At 38.4% G+C, this 26,384-nt stretch overlaps 1 protein-coding gene across 2 annotated transcripts in view; it reads left to right on the top strand.

The window, feature by feature from the left end:
- The window catches only part of arhgef10 (Rho guanine nucleotide exchange factor (GEF) 10), a 278,827-nt gene that overhangs the window by 58,398 nt on the left and 194,045 nt on the right, over window positions 1-26,384 (top strand). The gene's annotated exons all lie outside the window — the stretch shown is intronic.

The raw sequence follows: 26,384 nt of genomic DNA, 5'->3' as shown, positions 1-26,384 counted from the left end.
AACTTGTGCTTGGATGTCAGCTGTTCCAATTGTTGTGAAGCAAATTTCACAATGTGTTCACTGCTGAACTTGAATTTGATGATTGTGAGACACCACAGTTTTAGCCTACCTGATGATGTATTGTAATAGTATTCCAGTCCAGGAGGAGAAGCAGATAGTCTTTTATCACAGTTCTCCTGCCATAAGGTGGGGAAATCAGTCGAATTCCAACTCAGGGTTACTGACCAGTGGCCTCTGCTGGAAAGTGGATGGCAAATGATGACAAGATTGATCCAATTGAGATTAGTGCATCAAAAAAAAGTCCTTAGCAGTTTACTTAGTTGCACTGAACTTGATGTCTGCTGTTAGAAAGCTGCATTCAGGATTAACATTTGGCTATGTCAAGGAAGCTACACCAGTCATGATGTATTCGACTACATGATGATGGAGAGATTCTGAAGACAGAAACAACAGTCTGGACTACATGACAAGTCTAAGTGTTTATAGTTATTAGAATGTGAATCAACACTTACTTTGAAAAGACCTTAGATTTCAGTGTTCTCTCTTTAGTAGAGTACCCGACTTCCTCTAAGATGACCCTTGCTATAACAGGTTTGTCTCCAGTGTGATTGACACAGTTAATTTTATACTGCACCTATGTCAATGACAAAACATTGAATTAGTGACTGCTTCAGTGGCTACTATTATGGCATCAGAAATTTGAGCTGAATTATTGCAGTACAGTAGCTTTAGTTACAAGGTTAATCTGTAAAAGCACATTACTAACATATTCATGTACTGAAATTTACTGTTTTATTTTGGCTATTGAAAGTAATTTTAATTTTATCAGCTATTTGGGTTTGAATAGAATTTCAGGCCAAAAGACAGTAGACACTCAGCATACTAATGCTGTAACTCTAGTCAGCGTTTAGTGAAACAACCACAGATTTGACAAACTAGATCCTAACATTGGGAATTTCAGTCTGATGTTGTGAGAGCATCTGTCCCCAAAAAGGCACTTGTGTGGCTGAGTGAGTGATATTCTTAGCGGTGTGGTCCCTGGGTCACTGGCCCAGGAGACATCTTTCCATAATTGCCAGCTGGTAGGTCTTTTGTGTTAAACAAGACCAACAACCGGATGTGGGCACCAAATGGAAGTGAAAGTTTGGGCCTTGGATGTCAAGCAACTTTTTTAAAAAATTGAGATTTCAGCTTTTGTGAAGAGAACTAATGTAATCTTTTGTTGCAAAGCCGCCCTTCACATTGGTGCTTTTATGCTGGTATTCGCCAGTTCCTTCATAATGGGTACCTAGATGTATCTTTAGTGGTTTGAGTTCCCACCTGTGAATGTAAGGCCATTCAGGAAATCTGGTGTGATTTAGCAGTAGAATCAATTAGGTCAGTGATCACTGAGAGCTTGTCTTGGATAAATGTGATTTCATGATTTAATATTGTTTGAATTAGAATGCAGACACCTCAACTGCTTTTGATTTTTGTTTGAAAAAAAAACTTTTAACACAGAAAAAGGTTGTCTTAGTAATAGTGCTGAGTTATCAATTACGGTATCCTCACTTCTCGGCATGTTCATCACAGCCTTACAAACCTTTTCCTTTCAACCTTTTCCTATTTCAGACCTTTGTGATTGCTACCCTTGTGTTTACTCAATTAATGTTATGTTTACACACCACTTTAGTGTAGTTTTTCACAGACCTTTGGGATTAAATATATTGTTTGCTTATTTTATATATTACCAAACTGTAAACTAGATAAGATTTATTTTTATTATGAACACCACTGCCAGGTGGAGTAACACACTTAGGCGACAGACACTGAACTCTGTGGTGGCATGTGACTGCCCAGTGATGGTTCAGCAACAGCCTACTTTGACAAGGATGGCACTGCTGATGCAGTTACAAGGACAAATAGGGGAAAAGAAAACCAATGTTTCTTTCAATAACCTGATGGCTGTACTACTTATTACTCATACTGGCTTTTTATTCCAGAGTTGTTTCATTAACTGAATTATGGCTCGGTTATTGCATATATGTCAGATTTATTTTTCAAAAACCTAGAGGTAGTTTAACATGGGTTTCTGCTCAGTTGAAGTTCTGAATAAAAAAACATTGAAATGTGCTAAGTGCTTAAATGCTGCTATCATTTAGCATGAATTCACATTGATTTTCTTTATTTCTGATGTTGTTTTCTATAAAATATGTTTTAATGTCTTAATTATCTGAAACACTCTGAATGCTAATTGTGATTTCAGTTGTGTGCCCATTTAAACTAGAATAATTTCACAATGGGTGATGAAACTGTATCGAGAGTTTGATGTATGTTATCACAAACAATTGAATGTACAGTATTAATAAGATGCATCACCTTCCATTTTAAGTTGAACTGCAGGTAGAACTCCCTCCTTTGTAATATGTTTGAGCTTGCTTTTCAAAAGTCCATTGCATGCATTCCAGTTAAAAAAAAAGAAATAAATTGGCAGAGCAATGGAGTTAAAGAAATCAAAGATCTGTTAGGAAATTGGATACTTGCGGAGAATGGTCATTTCCCAGTATAAATGCAGTATTTTGGATAATGTACCAGATAAATGAACTTGCTGTTTCTCAACCTGTTGGTAAATTTGCTATTCTCACTGGAAAGGTTTTTGCTTAATTTCTAATGAGTCCTTCGTATAAAGTCAACATCTGCATATGTGGTATCCAGTTTGTAAAACTGATCAATCAGGTTCTTGCTTTTAAAGAAAAAGTCTTAGAACTTGCCACACTGTTGGGTTAATGGACTGGGTGCAGTCCCCTGCTGGATCCATATAGGTGCCTTTGAAGCTTGCTTGACAGAAGCAAAAATCTCAAGCTATGAATCTACAGTATTTCACTAGTGTGTGCAGGCAGCTGACCACAGGAATGTTGAGACTTAAGAAAAACATGGGAAAGCGATTTAAGTGTTCACCCTTTGACCTGTCAAGCCTCACTTACTTCCAATGATGATTAGTGTGATCTAGCAGGTTAAAAATAAAATAGCCAGTAAATCTGAGAGTTTAAAGGGTCACATGAATTCTATGAGATCTGATCTTACCAATATTGATACCCTTTACTGCAGTGCACAAAAAAAACCCTCAAAAGATTAAACAATACATTGTTGTAGTATGCTTCTAAATTCATTCCCAAATTGTACTGACTGGTACATCAAAGAATAATTTAAAATTTGATGCAGTTGGAGAGATGGGTGTCTTATCCAGATGGAATTACTCTTAGTTTAAGAAGAGATCTCTGGCTATTTGGGGAGTGTAGTCATTATTATGGGCAGGTGCTTATTTGTGAATCCTGTTATAATGTTGTTACTTGGAGAAAATGAAAATGAAACTTCCTGAACCTATATGGTGAATTATTTTATTGTTACCCCAGAGGTTTATTTCCAAGGTTTCACACTAATGGAAATCCCAAGCTCTTTTTGTGGAATTGATCTCATTTGTTCTGACCCTGGTTATTTATGGCACACCGTATTTTCAGAGTATGACTGATACCTTATTTCTAATTCATTGATAGTTACTTCCATTGGCATGGTCATAAAAATATAAAAGAAAATAAAATCAGACCATTTGCCACATTCAGTGCAATTCTGCCAACAGAATTCCCCATTGTGGATTTTGCACATGTGAAAGCATGTGCTGAGATAAACCATAAGACCATAAGACATAGGAGTGGAAGTAAGGCCATTCGGCCCATCGAGTCCACTCCGCCATTTAATCATGGCTGATGGGCATTTCAACTCTACTTACCCGCATTCTCCCCGTAGCCCTTAATTCCTTGTGACATCAAGAATTTATCAATCTCTGCCTTGAAGACATTTAACGTCCCGGCCTCCACTGCACTATGAGGCAATGAATTCCACAGGCCCACCACTCTCTGGCTGAAGAAATGTCTCCGCATTTCTGTTCTGAATTTACCCCCTCTAATTTTAAGGCTGTGCCCACGGGTCGTAGTCTCCTCGTCTAACGGAAACAATTTCTAGGCGTCCACCCTTTCCAAGCCATGTATTATCTTGTAAGTTTCTATTAAATCTCCCCTTAACCTTCTAAACTCCCATGAGTACAATCTCAGGATCCTCAGCCGTTCCTCGTATGTTAGACCTACTGTACCAGGAATCATCCCTGTCAATCTCCGCTAGACGCGCTCCAGTGCCAGTATGTCCCTCCTGAGGTGTGGGGCCCAGAACTGGACACAGTACTCCAAATGGGGCCTAACCAGAGCTTTATAAAATCTCAGTAGCACATTGCTGCTTTTATATTCCAACCCTCTTGAGATAAATGACAACATTGCATTCGCTTTCTTAATCACGGATTCAACCTGCAAGTTTACCTTTAGAGAATCCTCGACTAGCACTCCCAGATCCCTTTGTACTTTGACTTTATGAATTTTCTCACCGTTTAGAAAGTAATCTATGCTTGTATTCTTTTTCCAAAGTGCAAGACCTCGCATTTGCTCACATTGAACTTCATCAGCCATTTCCTGGACCACTCACCCAAACTGTCTAGATCTTTCTGCAGCCTTCCCACCTTCTCAGTACTACCTGCCTGACCACCTATCTTCATATCATCAGCAAACTTTGCTAGAATGCCCCCAGACCCTTCATCCAGATCATCAATATATAACATGAACAGCTGCGGCCCCAACACTGAACCCTGCGGGACACCGCTTGTCACCGGCTGCCATTCCAAAAAAGAACCTCTTATCCCAACTCTCTGCCTTCTGTCAGACAGCCAATCCTCAATCCATACCAGTAGCTCACCTTGAACACCATGGGCCCTCACCTTACTCAGCAGCCTCCCGTGTGGCACATTATCAAAGGCCTTTTGAAAGTCTAGATAGACCACATCCACTGGGCTTCCCTGGTCTAACCTGCTTGTCACCTCTTCAAAAAATTCTAACAGGTTTGTCAGGCATGACCTCCCCTTACTAAATCCATGTTGACTTGTTCTAATCTGACCCTGCTCTTCCAAGAATTTAGAAACCTCATCCTTAACGATGGATTCTAGAATTTTACCAACAACCAAGCTTAGGCTAATTGGCCTATAATTTTCCATCTTTTTGTCTTGATCCTTTCTTGAACAATGGGGTTACAACAGCGGTCTTCCAATCATCCGGGACTTTCCCTGACTCCAGTGACTTTTGAAAGATCTCAACCAACGCCTCCGCTATTTCCTCAGCCACCTCCCTCAGAACTCTAGGATGTAGCCCATCAGGGCCAAGAGATTTGTCAATTTTAAGACCTTTTAGCTTTTCTAACACTTTCTCTTTTGTAATGGCAACCATACTCAACTCAGCCCCCTGACTCCCTTTAATTGTTGGGATGTTAATCATGTCTTCCACTGTGAAGACTGATTCAAAGTACTTATTAAGTTCTCCAGCTATTTCCTTATCTCCCATCAGTACCCTTCCAGCATCAGTTTGAAGTGGCCCAATGTCTACTTTTGCCTGTAGTTTGTTTCTTATGTATTGAAAGAAACTTTTACTATCATTTCTAATATTACTGGCTAGCCTACCTTCATATTTGACCCTCTCCTTCCTTATTTCTCTCTGTTATCCTCTGTTTGTTTTTGTAGCCTTCCCAATCTTCTGATTTCCCAGTGCTCTTGGCCACTCTATAGGATCTCTCTTTTTCTTTGATACACTTCCTGACTTCCTTTGTCAGCTATGGCTGTTTAATCCCTCTGCGGATAATCTTTCTTTTCTTGGGGATGAACCTCTATACTGTGTCCTCAATTATACCTACAAACTCCTGCCATTTTTGCTCTACTGTCTTCCCTGCTAGGCTCTGCTTCCAGTCGATTTTCGTCAGTTCCTCTGTCATGCCCTCATAATTACCTTTGTTTAACTGTAACACCATTACATCCGATTTTGCCTTCTCTCTTTCAAACTGCAGACTGAACTCTACCATATTATGATCGCTGCTTCCTAAGTGTTCCCTTACTTTAAGATCTTTTATAAAGTCTGGTTCATTACATAGCACTAGGTCCAAAATAGCCTGCTCTCTTGTGGGCTCCATGACATGCTGTTCCAAAAAGCCACCCTGTAAGCATTTCAAGAATTCCCTTTCTTTGGATCCACTGGCAACATTATTTACCCAGTCCACCTGCATTTTGAAGTCCCCCATGATCACTGTGACCTTGCCTTTCTGACATGCCTTTTCTATATCCCGGTACATGTTGCGCCTCTGGTCCTGACCAGAGGTCTGTACATAACTCCCATTATGGTTTTTTTGCCTTTGTGGTTCATCAATTCCACCCACACAGACTCCACATCATCCGACGCTATGTCATTCAGTGCCATAGATTTAATTTTGTTCTTAACTAACAAGGCCACCCCGCCCCCTCTGCCCACCTCTCTGTCTTTTTGATAAGTTGTAAACCCTTGGATGTTTAACTGCCAGTCCTGACCCCCCTGTAATCATGTCTCTGTGATGCCTACCACATCATAATCATAATCAACGTTCTAATTTTTTTCACATCCAAACTGAGAAACTATTGAGTCACACCACTTAATAGTATTTCTCAAAATATTTCTTGTTTTTAATTTCTTGAAAATCAACAAAGAGCTGATATAAAGAAAGTAGATGGGTGGAAAACTATTCTTGATATTTCAAGTTTGTCTCACCCTGTTTTTGACACTGATGTATCCCAGTCTCCTTGCCAGTAAATGGTGACGTTCTCCCCTATTGATTTGCTTCAAAACAGATTGTGAGGAAAAAATCACTCCCAGTGATCATGTGAAGTTACTTTTCATTTCATCATTTGCTGAAACATCTCTCCTTTCCTTGTATCTCCTATCTAAAGATCTATAACCTCTATGAAGCATGATGTAAATTAGTCTATGAAGACTCTACAGTTTAGCATGTTGGTACCGACCTGAGTCAAACCTTTCTTTTCTGCCAATTGTCTGACTCATTTCTGAAATGATTATTCAATCATGCTTCTTGTTACGAAGATTTTATAGAGCTGGGAAATTTCTAGTTCTTCACATTATACCACTTGTTCTCAGTTGGTAGAACATTGCTTCTCACTCAAGGTTACAGGTTCCAGCCCACCCCAGAATTGGAGCGTGAAATTCAGTGTTGATGATATTGTGCAGTACTTGAGGGAGTGCTGCATTGTCAGAGAAGCTGTGTTTGAAATGACATGTTAAAGTGAGCCTGTCACGTAGATATTTCAATAAGAGCGTGAGATTTATCCTCCGTGTACTGATCCTTATTTATCCCTCTGTTGATTTAAATAACAGATTATCATTATCATTATCATTATCCCATGTTGTTTGTGGTTCCTTATTGTGTGAAAACTTCTTATAGCAGGAATTGGGCTTCAAGCTACTTAATTACCCAGAAACCATTTTGGAACATATGGGAGTTGTGAAAGAACTAAATGTTTCACAACAATTGTAGTTGATGCTCAGGAAACAATGAGGAGGGAAGATCATGTGAATTGCTGTTTTAACTGCAAGTTGTTCAGTAAGCAATGTAGACATGTTATTTTTACGTTGCTTGTGTAGCAGATCCATTAAATTGTTTACCTTTCAATCTATTGGACTGTAACTCTTGAGCACAAGGTTTCTCTTCCTTAGGGTGGTTAGAAGGGGAAATAATCGGGCAAGCTGACTGAGGCAAGTTATTCACCCCCTTCTTGCATCATTCCCCTTAAATTCCAGTTGAGAATGTTAATGTGAAACCTTGATCTGCCAACAACTAAGGCACTGAAGTGGTCAATTCAAGGCCAGTAAAGGGCTACAATCCGCCATTTTCTCAATGACTTCGGTGTTTCTGGCAAGGTCAAAAAGTGGTTTGTTTCCTTATTGTAAACCAAGGCAAACAGCCTGCTTTGTTTGTGGGGGAGTGTCCATTTTTCCCAGTTTGGTGGGAATCAAAGGCACAGATGAGGGGCAAGGAGATGGTCGCTGAAAGCTGCCAACTGCCCACCTTATGCCCTCCCTGTGACCTACTGTGTATAATATTGCCATTGGATTCCCCCCTAGGAGTAGGCCTTGACTGCATTTCTTAGGATCCAGGAGCTGCCAGCCTTTAATTATCCTGCAGTTTTTGGTGACTGAAAGCATAAGGTCTGTGATGGCCTGAAAAATGCATTTATGCTCTATCTGTTAGCTCCCAATGAGCTGACTGGCCTGCATTTGAGGAAAGTTTTCCTTGGTGGGGTGGTGGTATATTAGTTGCCGTCTAAGCAACCCACCAGCACACTTATTACAAAAAGGGAAAATTATATCCTAACTGTACAAAGTTGCATTTAGGTAGTGTTTTTATGACAGAATCACTAGACCAAAGTAGCCTGCTAAATAAATGATTGGACCTCACGAAAGAATAAGGGAGACATTAGAAAGATAATGGAAAGAAGAAGGTTCTGGGTGTGTTGATTAATGTGGACTGAAAGAATCCAAGGCAACAGGATTCTGGAAGACATGATAATGATGACTGAAATACACAAAATAAATGAGACCAGAATAAATGTTAACTTCAGAAAGTGTCTGCTTTGCATGCCTCACTTATGAATCTGTGGTTATAAAATCATATCAACGTGGCAGTTAGAAGCAGATTTTGGCTGGGTTTGTAGTGAAGATTTGGCAATGAATCATTTGCTTTGCTCATGCCAGATTTATAATCTGTATTCAGTAGTTATCCAGGTTTGCTATAGATCAAGCACAGTGACTTGGATGAGCAGAATATCAGGGTAGAAATAAAAATTTGTGTAGAACAGTGAAATAATTGATGGATAGCTTTCAATAATTAAGCAGCATTCTCATTTTAAAATTAAGATTTGAACTGGCTTTAACTGTTTGCTTGTTGGGAGGTTTTCCCAGTACTGATTTAAGTTTCATTCTTGGGATTTTAGTAATATGGGAGAGTGTGCAGATGATCTACTCAACTTTCATCAATGTTCCTTTGAATTAAGCTCATAGTTTCAAAAGGATTGCCCTGGATTATGTTTGATTCTTGTGTTGCAGTGCCCACTTCTATGGATAATTAGTTTGCATTAACATGCCATTAGAAATTGTTAGGTATTCCAATTTTAAAAAACTAGTGTTCAGCCATTTCTTAGTGTTGCACGTTATTAGCGCACATGTCTCCTCACAAGATCTCATACTAACCAAGCAAAACTGGAGGAGAGAAATGCTGAGTGTTATTGGTCTATGTTTCCCATTCCTTCACACAATCCAGTGACTCCCTGAAATATCATGTATTGTGATTTGTTGGTAAGGGCAGAATACAGTCAAACTATATCACCTCATTTCTGAAAGAATGGAGGCATATCTGCTCACTCATGAAGAATGAAAAAGTCTTTCATGATTTATGTCTTAAATTTTACGAGTGTTTTTAAACAGTAGATTCATTCTCCAATTTGCCTTGTAGCAATGGAAAAAAAACTACTTTTGAGCCTTGATAAATATAATCTCATTGCTGCTATACTTTTAATGAATCAACATTTGCTGTATATTGAATATCACTACCACGATGAAGTATTCCAGGGTGTACCTGGTACTCTGAATATGTGCAAGCCATTACTTAAAGTTACTTCCTTGCTTCTCCCTCCTCATGTATCAAACATTGATAACTATTTGCTTTCACTTAACGTTCTCTACCTGCACTATGATCTTTACCATCACTCTGTCTCTTTCGCTTTTCGATTTAATGTTTTAAATTATTAGTTTTTTATCCCAAAGCTTGCAATTTCACATTTTTGATTGAATCACAAAACTAATACCACAAAAGTACTTAAGCGCCTTTCTTGCATTATTCCTTGGAGTCTGTATTCATTCATTTGATATCATCAGCAAATTCGACTGCCATTCATCTTGTACAAAAGCATCAACTGCTGGAGAAACTCAGCAGGTCTGGCAGCAGGAGAGAAAGCAAATTTAACGTTTCAAGTTCAGTGACCCTTCTACAGAACATCTGCTTTCTCTCCATGGATGCTGCCAGACCAGCTGAGTTTTTCCTGCAATTTATATTTTTGTTACAGAATTCCACCATCTGCAGTTCTTTGTGTTATTTTAGTGCTATTCATCTTGGACTTGCACACAGTAATTTTTGGAAATGCAAACTGCAAAAATTCCCTGTACACATCCCGGAGCATAGGAGAAAGTGAGGACTGCAGATACTGGAGATCAGAGCTGAAAATGTGTTGCTGGAAAAGCGCAGCAGGTCAGGCAGCATCCAAGGAGCAGGAGAATCGACGTTTCGGGCATTCCTGAAGAAGGGCTCATGCCCGAAACGTTGATTCCCCTGCTCCTTACATCCCGGAGCATGCCTAGATCCAGTCCTGCAGATTTGAAAAGCAGTTATTTTGTTTTCTATCTTCTAATCATCCTTGCAATCCCTGCAGATGCTGTCACATTTTTAACATTCATTCAAAAATTCTCATCTCACTGGTCACCCAATGCTTCCTGAAAATTCACATCCACAATTCAGTTATATTCCATATTCAGTGTGTTGAAAACCTATTGCGTCTCTTCAGTCAGAAACATAGAGACAGAGATGGAGAATTCCACTGGTGGTCAAACAGCAACCAAATGAGAATTCAAATATTATATATTTGGGCAATTCAGTTAGATCCAGTTATAGTCAAATAAGAAGGACAGATATTTCAGGAGTTGATTAGCCATCTTTATGGGTTAATTGGAAACTCGCTAAACTGACCATGTAACTTTACTTTCCTCATCAGAGTTTCCTTTCCAAGATGATGAGGTAACTGTAGAAACATTTGTGCTTATCTTAGCATGAAGTGTCTTGATGTTTTCCTTTGTGCAGAGCTAGCTGGAGCTTGACAGCTTGTCTCCAGTCTCCAGTCCCTTTGTGTCTGCTTTAGCTGGAATATCTATATAGTGCAGTGGTTCAGAAACATCTGGAAGTACAGTCATAAGATCACCCTCAGCTATTTTGAGTCTAACAACGTTGTGACATTTTGAAAGGAACAGAATTTAAACATTAACATATCGAAGAGAGTAGAGTTTTCTTTGGGATTAAACTTGCCCTGTGGCCATGACACTGGCCTTAATTGTTCGTCATTTTAATTTTATCTAATGGACTGGAAGAGTTTTAGCATCTCAAACTAAGACTGACTTATACCTACCTGCTGTTCATTTTCCCTTAAATTTGTGTAATAACTGCATCTCTTTAGTCCCTTAGGTTAGTTCCAGTTTCCAAAATCTCTTTGTTAACCACCTTCTATTTTTAATTTCATTAATGTTTTATTACTTCCACATTTCTCTGCAATATGCTTAGTTATTTCTGCCATTTCCTCACACTGATGATAGTTTTTCCTGTTTAGCTGAACTTTATTTCTTAACTACTAAAACAGCTCTTGCTGATTCCTGTGTATTGACTATGACAATACTTGGCTTTAAGAGATGTGTTTTGTCCTAGTTTTTTTTTATGAGAAGCTTTAAGGCAGAGGTAGAGAGCAGTCTACCAGAGCCACTAAAGTAGCGGTTTATGAAGCCTTTTTATTTTAAAAAGAAAATTTGGAACAACAGAAGCAGCCTGGTGGACTCAAAATCCCACAGAACCAGGATTTTTAGTTTTAGCTTTCAGCAGTTGCTGTTGGAGTCTTGAAGAAATAGCTTCCTTTTTTTCCCCTCTCTCTCAGTTACCGCCAAAAACTGGGGTTCTCTCCCTGATATTGGAGTTGTATGTGAAACAATCTGTTTTCTGAATTTACCTTTTGCCAAGAGTGTGTTTTTGGGATGTTACTATATTGCAACAGTTAATTGGTAATACTTACTGCATCTAATATTTTAAGTTTCCTAATAGATTTAAGTTATTCCAATTCTTTCTTTCTTTTGTTCAATTTTAACTATAGTGGATGAATAAACTGTATTTTGCTTTAACTCCAGTTGTTTGACCAATTGAATTGCATCGGGTATGCAACACAACCTTACATTTACTTTTAAAATAAGAAAAAGTTAATGTCTATCTTCTGAATACTTTGAGGGGATTTGATCTGGTCCATAACATGATCAGTAGTTGTTTTTCTCAAGGAAAGAACATTTAGGAGGAGGGGTATGTTTTAGTTCTTTTACTGTTGTTTCAAATAATTAATTGTATAAGCACTCACAAAGTTGAGGGAAGTACAAGCAGGGGCCAAGTGTCTTTGAATTTGTTTTTCTAATACTGATTAGAAGTCTGCTCTTACCCTTCTAATAATATTATGACTCCTTTAGGAGTAATGTGCAGAGTCTCAATTGCTTTGGTGGTAGATGTCAAGAGCATTAGTAATGTTTTAAACTATATGTACGTTTCTATTTGTGGACTTTATGCTCAGTTTTTATTGGGATGAGAGTTGGAGGAAAAGGTAAAGGACCAAAACTTCGGTTTTGTCAGAAATAATCTGTAATAGTGGTTTTGTTTTGAAAAGCACCAAGATTCAATCAAACTATAGATCTCTCTGAAAGGATATGCGCTCTGACTCAAGGTGGATAGCATCAACTGGAACTTTTCTCATTCAACTATAAACCATTCTGTTATTTGTTTTGACTTTCTGCACATATTTTGTCATAGGAAAGGTCATCTCTGACTTCTGAGATATTTGTACAGGAGTGGTTACAAAGAATCTGTAAGCTTAACATTTAAATCAAGCTATCTTTACAATTTGGAGGAGCCAGTGTTGATCTCGGGTGGACAAAGTTAAAAATCACTCAACATCAGATTATAGTCCAACAGGTTTATTTGGAAGCACTAGTTTTCAAAGCGCTGCTTCCACCTGATGAAGGAGCAGCGCTTCAAAAGCTAGCATTTCCAAATAAACCTGTTGGACTATAACCTGGTGTTGTGTTATTTTTAACATTATCTTTACAATATACAGACCCAACACAGTTTTCTATTCTTGGAGAATTTTAGATGTCTTTTGGGTAGTACCACCTGTTTTTCATAAAGATACATTGTTATCACTCATTTTATTTCATAAGCCATTTTCTGAAGATACTGGAGTCTAGTACGATGGGTGAAAGTGAAGACTGCAGATCTGGAGATCAGAGTCAAGATTAGAGTTTTACTGGAAAAACACAGCAGGTCAGGCAGTATCCAAGGAGCAGGAAGATTGAAGTTTCGGGCAAAAGCCCTTCATCAGGAAAGATGAGTCCCTATGGGTGGATGGGTCCCTATCGAAACTCATACTTTTGTGTAGTATTGGGTACTCCCAGTAAGTGGGAAGGCATCTCAAAATCTCCAATTGTACTGAAGTGTCCCCTCTATTCTGGTGCCTGTTCCGCTAGGGTATTGCTCATGCTTCTGTGTAAGTATTCTGTTTGCTAATGGATTGAGGTTAGCTGTCTGCGTTGAGTTTCTGTTCCCAGTCTGCGGTTGACTGGTCAGGATGCAGATCCTCTCCACAATTCTGACCCCAGTTTTTGCTGTTTTGCCTTTCCTGTCCTTTGAGTCTAGTAAGTTTAAAAACTCCTCTCCAACAATGTTCTCCTTCGTATTTATTCTAAACAATTGCTGTGAATGACATTTTCATCTGTAGATCAGCAAATACTGTATCACCTGACCCCAGTGGTACCTTTACACATTTGAGTTTGGAAATTGCAGCCAGAAACAAAAGAGTAGATAAATTATAGTTTGCATTTGTTTTTGTACTAGACCTGTTGAAGAGACTGCAATTAATTAAATATCCTGTTCCTGTTCGATTTTTGATTTTGCAAATGTGTGCCCCATTATTTTAGCTGGTTGAAGTGCTAGCCTGATTGGGATGGGAATGTCATATATGCGTAAAAATGCAAGACAGATGGAGACACAAGTATGAAGATTGGAATCCTGTTGCCTACGAGGATGGTAGAAGTGGAGATGATCAATGAGGAAAAATAAACTTCAGTTACTCCAAAGATATTAAGTTTGGGGCTGACAGGATCACTCCTGAGAGAACCAGCATTGGTTCAGAGGGCTGAATGGCCCACTTCTGTGTTAAAGTTACTCGGTGACTCTAAGTTGTGTGCTATAATGTCATGAGGACCCTGGTGAAACTTCAACAGCTGATGAGTAGCTGCTTCTCTGAGTCTCATTAGGAAAGGATGGAATTCTCTGAACTTTAGGTATGCGCATACACATACATGAACCCTGTGAAATAAATCTTTTTATTTTATTTTATTTATTGTAATATGTGTCTTGTTACAAAATACAGTGATTGTCTTAAACCACAGGGAAAAAAAAACAAAACATAAGATATAAAGGCAGAAAATTGAATAAAGTTTCCAGCTTTACAGTCCTTCTTGTTAAGTGCTCCGCCACAGGCCAAGGGCCAAGCACGAGGCTCCTATGCTGTGCTGCTGCCGCTGGAACACAGGTCACCATCTTCGGTGCCATCTCCTCTCCACCAATTACATCACACATCCACCTTGGTACTCTAGGAATGTTGATTTGCCCATAGCAGATGCCTCCTGCTTGTTTTGCACGGACAGAGGCTGGCAGGATTCAGTGGAGGCCCAGGAATCAATACAGCCCAAGCCTCAAACCGATGATGCTCACCAATGTCCACCTGCCAGAAGCTTGCTCCACGTTAGACTCCACCTGACATACTTGAAACATACAATGTCAAGCATCCAGATATTAATCATCCAATTACAACTTTCACAAACTCTTAATTATTTTATTACGTGTGACTTGCTTTAATAAATACACACTGGCATCTGACAAAGGTTTGTTTTTTAGTTTCTTTTCACAATGACTTAACATTTGGATTTTTAATTCCAGAAGGATAGCATTTCTCGGGATGAACTTCTGTGTACTAAAATGAAAATGTTAGGTACCCTCCAGCTTTGTGTCAATCCAGTTCTCTCCATCACCAAACTGTTCTTGTGTTAATTGTAACATAGTTTGACTGCTTTAACCTAAAGTCTATACTTTGTATGATAACGGTACAAATGAGACCCTGTCAGCAGGAATGTTCAGTAGCTATAAATGTGACATTTTATTTAAAAGAAATACATTTTTTTAAAAGTGCTTCAATAAAACTGATTCAAAAATAAATGCCTGAAAATAAATGTTTGGATTACATAGAGTGCATGACACTGAAAGAGACCATTCAGGACAAACAGTTCAGACCCAGTTTAAGCTCCCCTGTAGCATCTTTCTGTCTTTTCTGATTGAAATTTAGTAATGTAAAGCTGTCTTCCTTACTCTCTCTTCTATATTTGTGAAGCATCCTCCTAAATGCATTCATACTATTCAATTCAATCACTCCCTATGTAACAACTTCCCCAATGTCACTAATCCTATGTTGATGACCCCGATCACTCTTGCTTGCGCAAGATACGTTTACTCTTTACCAACTCGAGCAAAACTGTTCATAATTTTAAAGATCCCTATTAGGTCATGGCTCAAATCTTTTCTTTCCCAAGAACAAAGAAACCCAAGCTGTCAACCCTTTTCTGGTGTGTAATTCAAGTGTTATCCTTTAGATAATATGTTGGTTACATTTCTGCTTTCTGTTTATGAAAGGAAGTCCTTTTTTCCTGTCTAAAATACGCCGGTGTCAAATTTTTATCATCATCAATAGAACCTCCAGAAGTGCTGTGCTTCCTGATTTGAGTTTGCCATGCATTTTGAAATCTAGGGAATGGACGGACATCCTCTCTCCCAGATGCTAAGTATCCTCATAAGCAGTTTGCTGCAACATTATACCCGGAATCATCCTCTTGCACTATTTCCTCTGAAGGATGCACCCATTTTTTGCTTTGCATTATCCCTGTAGCAGTGTAAACATTAGGAAGTCAGCATTGGGAACTTTCAGTGTGTAATTTCCTGCATGATCAGGACTACATTCCTATGGGTCATTTAATTCATTTTCTTAGGATTTGGTTCAATGCAGAAATATTTGATTTGATTAGTTTCAACATAGTCATCTCATTGGAAACATTGTTTACTTCAGGACACAATAAATAGGAGCAGACGAGGCCATTCAGCCCCCCCCAAGCCTGTACCCCAATTTTCAGCTCCAGCAAAGCTTAACCTCATGGGCAGTTCATTGGGTTTCAATTTGCTTATCAAATTAATTTTGGATTAGAGTCAATTCGTTGTCAGCAGCATCAATGTATTTTGATTCGTGCATATCCTTCTAACAATCACATTGCTTTTTAAAACATTTTCAGAATAATGGAATGTGTATTTGTTTTGCTGATTTTTCAAACTATTCATTAACTCCGCAACATGAATCTCCTGTGATGTAGATGCTCTTAATTTTTCTTGCGTTTAGATGGTGATGAACTTACAATAAGGAATTAGGAACAAGAGTAGGCCATTCACACTTTGGAATTTGCCCCACCACTCTTTGAGTTCATGTCTGATTCGCTGCAGACTTCAGCTCCTTATTGCCTGCTCCTTATTGTCCTCAATTCCTTGGTAATTCAAATTCAACTACTTTCAGTGATCTAGCCTCCACGACTCTTTTTGGGTCGAGGATTCCTACCCACTGGGAGAAAGAATTCTTTTGCTTCATAGTTTTAAAGAGGTGTCCTCTAATTCTGTAACTAAGTCAACTAATTTAAAATTGCTGCACTTTTGCAAACATCTTCTCAATATCAGAATCTTGTATATTTCAATAGGATCACCCCTCATTATTTTAAATCTTAACAAATAAAGGCCTAACCTATTTGAATGTTTTCAATCCTTTTCATCCTAGAAATCAGCTTAGTGAGTTATTTTTGAACAGTTGTCAATGCCAGTACATGTTCCTTTTAAATAAGGAGACCAAAACTGTACACAGTAGTCCAGATGTGGACTCACCAATACCCTGTATGTTTATAAGAAGATTTTCTTATTTTTAAATTTCAAACCACAGGCAATAAAGGCTAAAATTTTATTTGCCTTCTTAATTACCTGCTGCATCTATGTGCTAACTTTGTGTTTCTTGTACAAAAACATCCAGATCTCTCTGTCCTGCAATTTTTGGAGTGTCTCTCATTTAAACTATAGCCTGCCTTTTGACTCATCCTACCAAAGTAGATGACCTCATATTTTTCTACATTAAACTCAGTCTGCCAAGTTTTTGCACGCACACAACCTACCTTAGTTATGTCATTATCATATCATGACCTTCTTTAGTTGTATCATCACTAAATTTGGTAGGTTACACTCTGGCCCCTCCTCCCAATTATTAACAAACATTGTAAGTAATTGAGGTCCTGGATCTGATCTTTTTGTGGAACTCCATTAATTACATCTTTCCAACCTAAAAAAGACACGTTAATGCTGACTCTGTGTATGTAGTTAAAGTGGAATGACTGTTAAATTTATGTTTTCTGCCTCAGGAGCCATCTCTGCATCCTGCTTCTCCTGCCAAAAACATCTTTCAGTCTCCAATACTTAGTGTTTCTTGACAGTATTTAGAGCAGATTGCACTGCTTCGGTCGTTTAATTTACTAAATTTTCAATGAGGATGTTTTGTTGCAGAAACTTTAGGGATCTGATTTTCAAAATTGGCATTATACTGTATTTCTCTTCCTCCAACAATCTTGATGTACCAGCTGAGACTACAATCTATATATAAAGGACTGCAACTATGCTAAGAATCCCTCTCCCACACTTAGTCTTTCAGCTCTGTTCACTTAACAGCCTGGCAATCTACATTTCAAACAGCTGTCATTTGGAACTGAGACAAGCTTCTGTAATGAGTTTCACCGTGGTGTTTGTCAGCAATAAGGCAGTCTAGTCTCAAACACAAGAGGGGAAAATCTGAAGACACATTGTAACTGTATTGAAGCTTCCACAGGAAAGCTTTAGAACAGAGTGAAGATGTCTCAGGGCAGTAACGCACCAGGTTACATTATGCATCAGAGTGATGTTCCCACTTCCTGGTCTTCAGGGAGATTGGCTGACTAACTGGTATTCCGTAAAGCTTTTCATCACTCAGCACCAGATATAGAAATAAACTTGACACCTCACTGGAGTAGCAAGCTGGAAACCAGGTCCTACTATTTCCAGGTTTATCACAAAATTTAAAAGTTTTCATCAAAGTATGCAAAAATCCTCAATTTACCTGTTTTTTTTAAGACCAAGACTAACAGAAAGCATAGACCAATTTCTGTAATTAACAATAATTGCAATTTATGGCAAATATATAGATTTTAGCTACAGGTAAACAATTATGAATGGTCAATCTATAACTCTACTGTCAAATCTAAACCCGTCGAGAACTACTCCATGCATATATACATGCAGACAGAAAAGCATTGGTATTATGGTTGGAGCGAAAGATTGGGAAGGCTAAACAGTGGTCCCTGTTCCCACGATTTGCTAAGATGAATCAATTGGCTTATCAGGACTTGCTTTTCCGCAACCCCTGTTTTCTCCAGAAATGTTTGCTTTTTTAGTTAGAGGTCCAGAGTGATTGATTCACAGCTTATAAGTATCTGATTTATTGGTTAACAGCAACCCAGCTTGCAGCAACTAGTGAGGGAAAATAAACTGGCTTTCTTCAGGATTTAGGAAGGCATTTGTCATTGCTCTGTGGACTTGCGAGCAGTTTAAAATCAGCTAATTGTTGCCAGTCAAATCCCCTATGTATAAATCCCCTGGGGCCAGTTCATCTGCAACAAAACTTGCCTCACTGGTGAAAGAAAGCAACACTGTAAACAGTACTTAGAATGATTCTTGCTAACCTGGTAAATCCAAGTGCATGATGGAGTTATTTAGCTGTGAGATGAAATTCTTTGATACAGGTGTGGATTCACGCATCTCAAACTTCTTCTATTTTTTCTATATCATTTATTATAATTAATGTGGCCTGAAGGAATGCCTGAGACCTAATGGAATGAGGTGATAGATATATTATTCATGGGTTAATCAAATGTGAAATGGTTATATAAATATGGGGAGCTAGTGGTGTGAGAGTTGTACAGTGTGTGGTTAACTGAAGTAAAGTTCTCACTAAAGGAGTGGACTTGGATTTCGTATGTAGTTATTTTCCAATGTGTAACATCATTTACATATTAGATATATGCAAAGGATGGGGGTAGTGGTGATTCCATTGAAGACATGCTTCTCGTGGGAACCAATGAAGATGTTAGTAAGACTGGGCTGAGAGGGATGCTATCCATTTGGACATATATGGCACCATTGGAACAGAACTCAACTTCAGACATGGGTGACTCATCTAGATCACTATAATATAGTGATATTGTGCTAATACCAGTGATTTCTTTGAGTATTATTTGGTAAATGTGTTGGAATGTCAAACGAGCATATGGACACGTTCTGGTTGTCGACATGTCAGTCTTGTGTCATCAAAAAAGAAGGAATCCTTCACAGTGTATGTGTAAACCACAGTGAGCTGTGAAGACAAATCTTATCACATATAGAACATAGAACATTACAGCACAGTACAGGCTCTTCGACTCTCAATGTTGTGCTGACCTGTGAAGCCAATCTGAAGCCCATCTAACCTACATTATTCCATTCTCATCCGTATGCCTATCTAATAACTATTTAAATGCCCTTAAAGTTGGCGAGTCTACTATTGTAACTAGGAGAAAGTGAGGACTGCAGATGCTAGAGATCAGAGCTTAAAAATGTGTTACTGGAAAAGCGCAGCAGGTCAAGCAGCATCAAAGGAGAAGGAGAATCGACGTTTCGGGCATAAGCCCTTCTTCAGCCCTTAACACATTTTTAAGCTCGAGTCTACTATTGCTGCAGGCAGTGCATTCAATGCCCCCTACTACTCTGAATAAAAGAAACTACCTCTGGCATCTATCCTATATGCATCACTCTTCAATTTAGAGATATGTTCCCTCATGAGGAAAAGGGTTCTCACTGTCCAACCTGTCTAACCCTCTGATTATCTTAATTTCTCAATTAAGTCACCTCTCAACCTTCTTCGCTCTCTAACGAAAACATCCTCATGTCCCTCAGCCTTTCCTTCTAAGACATCCCCTCTATACAGGCAACATCCTAGTAAATCTCCTCTGAACACTTTCTAAAGCTTCCACATCCTCCCTATAATGCGGTGATCAGAACTGCACACAATACTCCAAATGTGGCCACACCAGAGTTTTGTACTGCTGCAGCAAGACCTCATGGTTTTGAAACTCGATCCAAAGCTACCAATAAAACCAGGGTGGCAAATTTCAAGGATCTATGTCCATGGACACGAGATCTGTCTGCTCATCTACACTACCAAGAATCTTACCATTAGCTCAGAACTCTGCATTCATGTTGCACCTTCCAAAGTGAATCATCTCACTCTTTTTACTGCATTAAACTCCACTTGCCACCTCTCAGCCCAGTTCTGCAGCTTATCCATGTCCCTCTGTAACCTACAACATGCTTTGTCACTATCCACAACTCTCCCAACCTTAGTGTCATCCACAAATTTACTAACCTATCTTCTATGCCCTCATCCAGGTCACTTATAGAAATGACAAACAGCAGTGGACCCAAAACACATCCTTGTGGTACACCACTAGTAATTGAACTCCAGGATGAATATTTCCCATCAACGACCACCCTCTGTGATCTTTCAGCTAGCTAATTTCTGATCCAAACTGCTAAATCAACCTCAATCCTATTCCTCCATATTTTGTGCAATAGCCTACTGTGGGGAACCTTATCAAGCGCCTTACTGAAATCCATATACACCACATTAACCGGTTTACCCTCATCCACCTGTTTGGTCACCTTCTCAAAGATATACTCCCAGGTCAATTACCACCCTAGTAGAAGTCCAACAAGTGAGTTAAAAGCTGTGCATAGTTTGAAATTTGTGAGCATTGTTGGCTTCAGAATGTCTCTTGTATATTTGTACGTGCAACTTATTTGAGTCTGTCAAGATTTCTGTTTTGTTGCAAGTTTCTGTTGTACAGGCTTTACTATAATAGCTTTGATGTGTAAAGTAACACCTTTCTATCCAGTAAAATTGAACTGGATCAAAGCAGAGTGTATTTCTGCATTCCAATCCAGAGTCAAAATGAGTTCTTCTTCCACATGTAGTGTATTTCAAAACTTGTATTAATACAGCAATGCACAGCCACTTTAGAATATGGTGTGCCTCTAGCCTCTACAAAGTGTGGTACTGACCAAAAGCATTGTTTTTGAACTCCTATTGACTGAATGTGTAAATTGGGAACTCTTGATAGGCTCCTTTGGAGAATGATGCTTACAGCTGATATTGCTGCCTTCCAAGCACAGTATTGTGCTTTTCTAAGGAAACTGTTTTTAGTACTCCACATAATAAACCTGCAGGGGTATTACATTGGCACTTGTGGCATTGGCAAGGTGTGAAAATCTAATTATTGGCTTAATAGTAATAATGATTGGATTTGCTTGGCACCAAAATCAGACTTGAACTCAAACAATTAAAGTAACATTCACATGTTGTGCTTCACTGAAGAAGCAATGTACTTTCTCCTCCACAAGTTGATAACACCTATCCAAATAGAGAACGTTTGTAGATAACTTAATCAAAGGTGAAATACATTTTAAGCAGGGATACCAATGACTTTTGATTTACATTTAAATCATCATTTCATGTTCAAAGATTTCAGAATTTAATTATACACCTTAAAGAAAGCCAGATGATCAGATATGATCTTTCTTATGACAATCAAACATAGAATGCCAATTCTCATATAATAAGCATTAAAAAAAACTGCAGATTCTGAAAATCTGAAACTAAAACAGAACACTGGAGAAACACAGTCAGTGGACTAGAAATATTAGCTCTAGTTTTCTGTACAGATGCTGCCAGACCTGCAGTGTTTCTTTAGCGCTCTGTGTTTTGCTTTTGATACAAATTCTGATGGTTACCATGGTTCCACTCCAGTGTAAGGAAAGTAAAGCAGATTTACTGAATTAATACATGACATGACTGACTCAAGATTAAAAAAAACAAATACTTTACTCATACTGAAAGAAAGCAAACCTTAGCAATGTAATTAATGTAATAATGTTGTTTTACCTGTTGCTTTACAGAACTTGCTTATGGTGTAAGGAACTTGTTCGTTCCAATTGTAAACCTCTTCTTTTATGATGTAAATAACTGGAAGACCATGAATTTTTAAATTATTGCTCACTCAAGACATTTGTAACATTTGAGCAAAAGTCTTTCTGTTGCTCCTCTCCCTAACTTAACATGATTATAAAAGATATATTCATCCCCTTATACCACATTACATATCTATTGTACTTGGTACAGGAATCCAGGGACTAGATTCCTCCACCATCAAGTCTCCAATGGCCAGCAGCTGAATGGGTGGCCATTAACTGTGGCCATTGGCCCATTTAGCTGAATGTCTAAAATTAACAGCACGCCTCATTGAAATTCCTATATTTTGCATAAAGCGTTGCACTTCTTAGTGATGCACAAAAATCATTTCAATCTAGACAACATTGCTGGCATGGCATTACTTTTAAAACAGATTAGACCAATAAATCAAAAGCGGGAACAGCAATATAGTCGGCATTTTGGTTTCGCCAACACAGATGTTCAGCAGTGACCACTGGTAAATGTGCTGATGAGTTGACACTGTTCGCTGGAGCAGAATGGAAGCAGGTTCATGCTTCGTGATGCTTTCACACATGTCTGCACTCAGGCCCAGAGGTACAGGACAGTGTAAGGTTTAAGGTCCAAACCAATTGACAGACCTAAACAACAAATACACTTTGGTACTTCTAATGTAGCAGGAGGGTTTCTTTTGGCTACCTTCAGTGGCATTTTTTTCCAGCATTGTCTATTTTTCTGTTTGTTTTCAATTGTTGTTTTTAATATTGTTCTAAGAAAGGAATGGAATATTGTCTTGATTGAAAAATAGTAAAAGGTAGATTGAAACCGAAGAAATATTGAGACTGTTTTATGAGAGTTGATGGTTTGTATTTATAGTGTCATAGAGACGTACAACACAGAAACGGATCCTTTGGGTCCAACTTGTCCATGCCTGCAAGATATCCTCAATAAATCTGGTCCCATTTGCCAGCCTTTGGTCCATACCTCTTCAAACTCTGCCTATTCATGCCTTTTAAATGTTGTAATTCTACCAGCCTCCACCACTTCCTCTGGCAACTCATTCCATACAGGCACTACCCTCTGTGTGAAAAGGTTGCCTCTTTGGTCCCTTTTAAACCTTTCCTCTCTCACCTTCAACCTATTGCCTCTAGTTTTAGACTCCCCTACTTTGAGGAAAAGGCTTGGTCTACTTACTCAATCTGTGCCCCTCCATGATTTTAGAAACCTCCTATAAGATCACCCCTCAGCCTCTGATGCTCCATCCTATTCACAAAGAAGGAAAAAAAAATACAGAGTTGATTTCTTGATCTTGGGAATTGCAATAATCTGGTTGTTCATAAATCCAGATGAATGAGGTAAGATGTGTTGGAAGGGGATTTAAATCTCTGAGATGGCAGATGGACGGTCTAAAATTGGATGCAACGCCATGGGCTTTGTTCACAACACATGCTTGTCTGCCCCAGCCCACCCACAAACTTACTTGTAGCAGGGATGCATTCTGTAACTCTGAGAGAGATCACGTTGGTTTGTCTTTGTGTGTTATTAGAATCAGCCAGGTCCAACTTATTTTCAAGTACCAATGATCCGGCTTTCTGGACTAAACTCTACCTGAATTAGCTGACTTAACCAAAGAATTTGGTAGCACAAAAGGATAGTATTCAACTCATTGTGATCATACTGATACTTCGTTACATCTGTTGAAAATTAATTCCACTGCCCTTTTACCTTGCACATAGTATGGTATTATCATCATCTTCAAATGTTTTCCTCATTTAAATGAGGCCATTTTCTGTGCCACAGCCACACCTTACAAGCAAAGTACACAATGCTCCAAAGACCATTAATAAAAAGAAATTAGCCTATCTCCTCAAAAGAATTTACACAAAATAAATCAACATTTTACACTAAAATCAAAAGAACATGGATGCTAGTAACTTCACTAATAAGCCAGTTACATTAAAGATAATAATAGCACAAAAAACACTGTTATTTATACCTTAAAGCAAACTTCTTCATTGAAACTTTTTCTACATCCATTTGACCTACACCCACAATTTTTAAGTAGTTGATCCCTTATCACTGACCTTTCCAACTTGAAAATATTACTTTTTTCCAATTGCCTATCAAAACCCTTCAGTCATGAAAAACCAATTTCATAAAAATTCCTGTCTTCTCCACTTTCATTGAAAAGTCACATATCTCAATTCTTTCTTTATAATCTATAGTTTCTATTCCTAGAACTATGCTGATGCTTCTTCATTGCAGATATTTTCTAAATCAACCTCATCAGAGATGTTATTATTACATACCTCTGGTACAGGTGGGACTTTAATCCAGGCCTGATTATACGCATTTCTTGGATTTAATCACGTTTTAATTTATATTATTAGGGTCATGTAAAAATGTTATATTTTTTTATCCAGCCAAACTGTCCTGAGAAAGTATTGGTGAGCCACCTTCTAGAACCAGTACGTTTCTGGATGGTCGTGCATTGCAAGAAATTTCAGAATATTTATCTCGTGGATGTAGAAACATGGCATTATATCTTTTGAAATGTATCTATTTTTTGCACATGTACATAGTTTCCACAGTCAAGATACTGTGTGTTTTGAAGGAGACTGATGGTTTTCCCACACTGTTGCTGTTTTTGTCCTTAGTGGCAAAGGTTGTAGTGAAGCAAAATATCTTTGTAATCAGCATCATTGCTGACAGATTCATATGTTTTCTGCTCCTTGTTGAACTCTGTCATCTTAAATTTATATCTAATCAGAATCTTAGTACAGTACAAGAAATCTTGATAATATGCAAAAACATTTGCCTTTCCAATTTATGTTTAAGTCCAGCACAATTGCAGAGGCTGTATTTACCATAAATCCTGGATTTGTTTGTACACATCATGTCTGAGGCCTTTTTCTTAAATTGGTGCACTTTCCATTTGCAGTTTTAATGTAAAAGGTAAAACTAGACCTGCTTACTCGACTAGCATCATGGAAGTTTGATCACTAGCATTTTTGACCGAGTGTGAACTAGAATTCTCTCCAAGTTGGCAAAAGACTCTATCAAGAAAAGCCAAAAGAATGTCATTGTACATTTTAGTCATGGAAGTGTAACACTTCAACACTAAAGCTGTTTTTTGTTACGTTAACTACTTGATTGTTGATAAACCCATGATTTGAAGTTTTCCAAGATGCCTCTTAAAAGTTGCTGTTGTATCTACTTCTACCATCTCCTCCTCTGGCAGCAAATTCCAGGCGCTTACTACCCTCTGTGTAAAATAACCTGCCTCTCACTTTGCTTGCTATTGCCTTTGTGTTGTTGTTGGAATCTGTAAGATGGATGCTACCTATCCTTCACCATCAAGGTCAATGAGCAACTCATTTTAGATAACGAATAGTCTGGCTTTCTGGATGAAAATTAACTTGAATCAGTTGACTTAATCACAGACTTTGATTGCATAGAAGATTGCCCTTTGGTGAATGTGTCAAACTGAGTGTCCAAAACTAATCCCATTGCCCTTCACCTTCTGTATCATCACCATTTTTCTTCTGGGGTTATAGTAATAAAAAGTGGGATATGGTATTAAAAACACATTGTATATAACTGCTTGATTCTTCATATCATCAGTTTGATGCCATCTTCAAAAGGGGATGAATACAAGGTTTCCCGTGACAACGAAATCACTCAAAAGCCCTGATGTAAATGGACACAAAACTGTTAAATCGGTCATTATTCCATAGTTTTAATTGGCACCTTCCAGAAAATGGGAAATTGTAATGGCAGTAGTGGTAAAACATTACAGTACTTCACAGTAAGTATGTGGCACTCTATAAACCTTTGTTTTACAGACCAGCAATGAAATCAATGGAACTAAATTTTTGTTTTTAAAACGAGAGTGTACTACAAGCAGCAATATGTTTATCTGTATAATAAGCAACTGAAAAATAGGTTGATGTTTATTGAGGAGTGGTGTGAAACTATCAGTAATAAGTGCTCACGGAAGCATTTCTGAGTAAGTACAATCAAACGTGAACACCAACAAGCATTAAGTTGAAGAGATGAAGTTAAAATCATCTTAGTCCCAGGTACCAGAAGATTGCTGTCTCATTAGAGAGAGAGACATGACTGGTGGTGGGCTAACCTGAGGATCACCATGCCTAAGGAGGGGAGGAGCTTGAGAAGGTAGGACCTTCATCGTAACCTCAGCTGGTGCAGGAGTTGAACCTGTGCTGTTGGCATCACTTTGTATCACACAAACTAATTGTTCAGCCAGCTGAGCTAACACACACCTGGTAAAGTCATGAACACAGACCAGAAACAATAAGGTGTGCATAATGGACGGCCAACTGGAGTTGCAGGACTGAAAGGAAATTAATTGTTCAAAGCAAAATCTTTGAAGATTTAAGAGTTGTTT

The sequence above is a fragment of the Chiloscyllium punctatum genome, chromosome 3, assembly GCF_047496795.1.
Source record: "Chiloscyllium punctatum isolate Juve2018m chromosome 3, sChiPun1.3, whole genome shotgun sequence".
NCBI classification, from domain to species: Eukaryota; Metazoa; Chordata; class Chondrichthyes; order Orectolobiformes; family Hemiscylliidae; genus Chiloscyllium; species Chiloscyllium punctatum.
The sequence above is the reverse complement of the archived record's forward strand: the minus strand, read 5'-3'. Positions and strand labels throughout refer to the sequence as shown.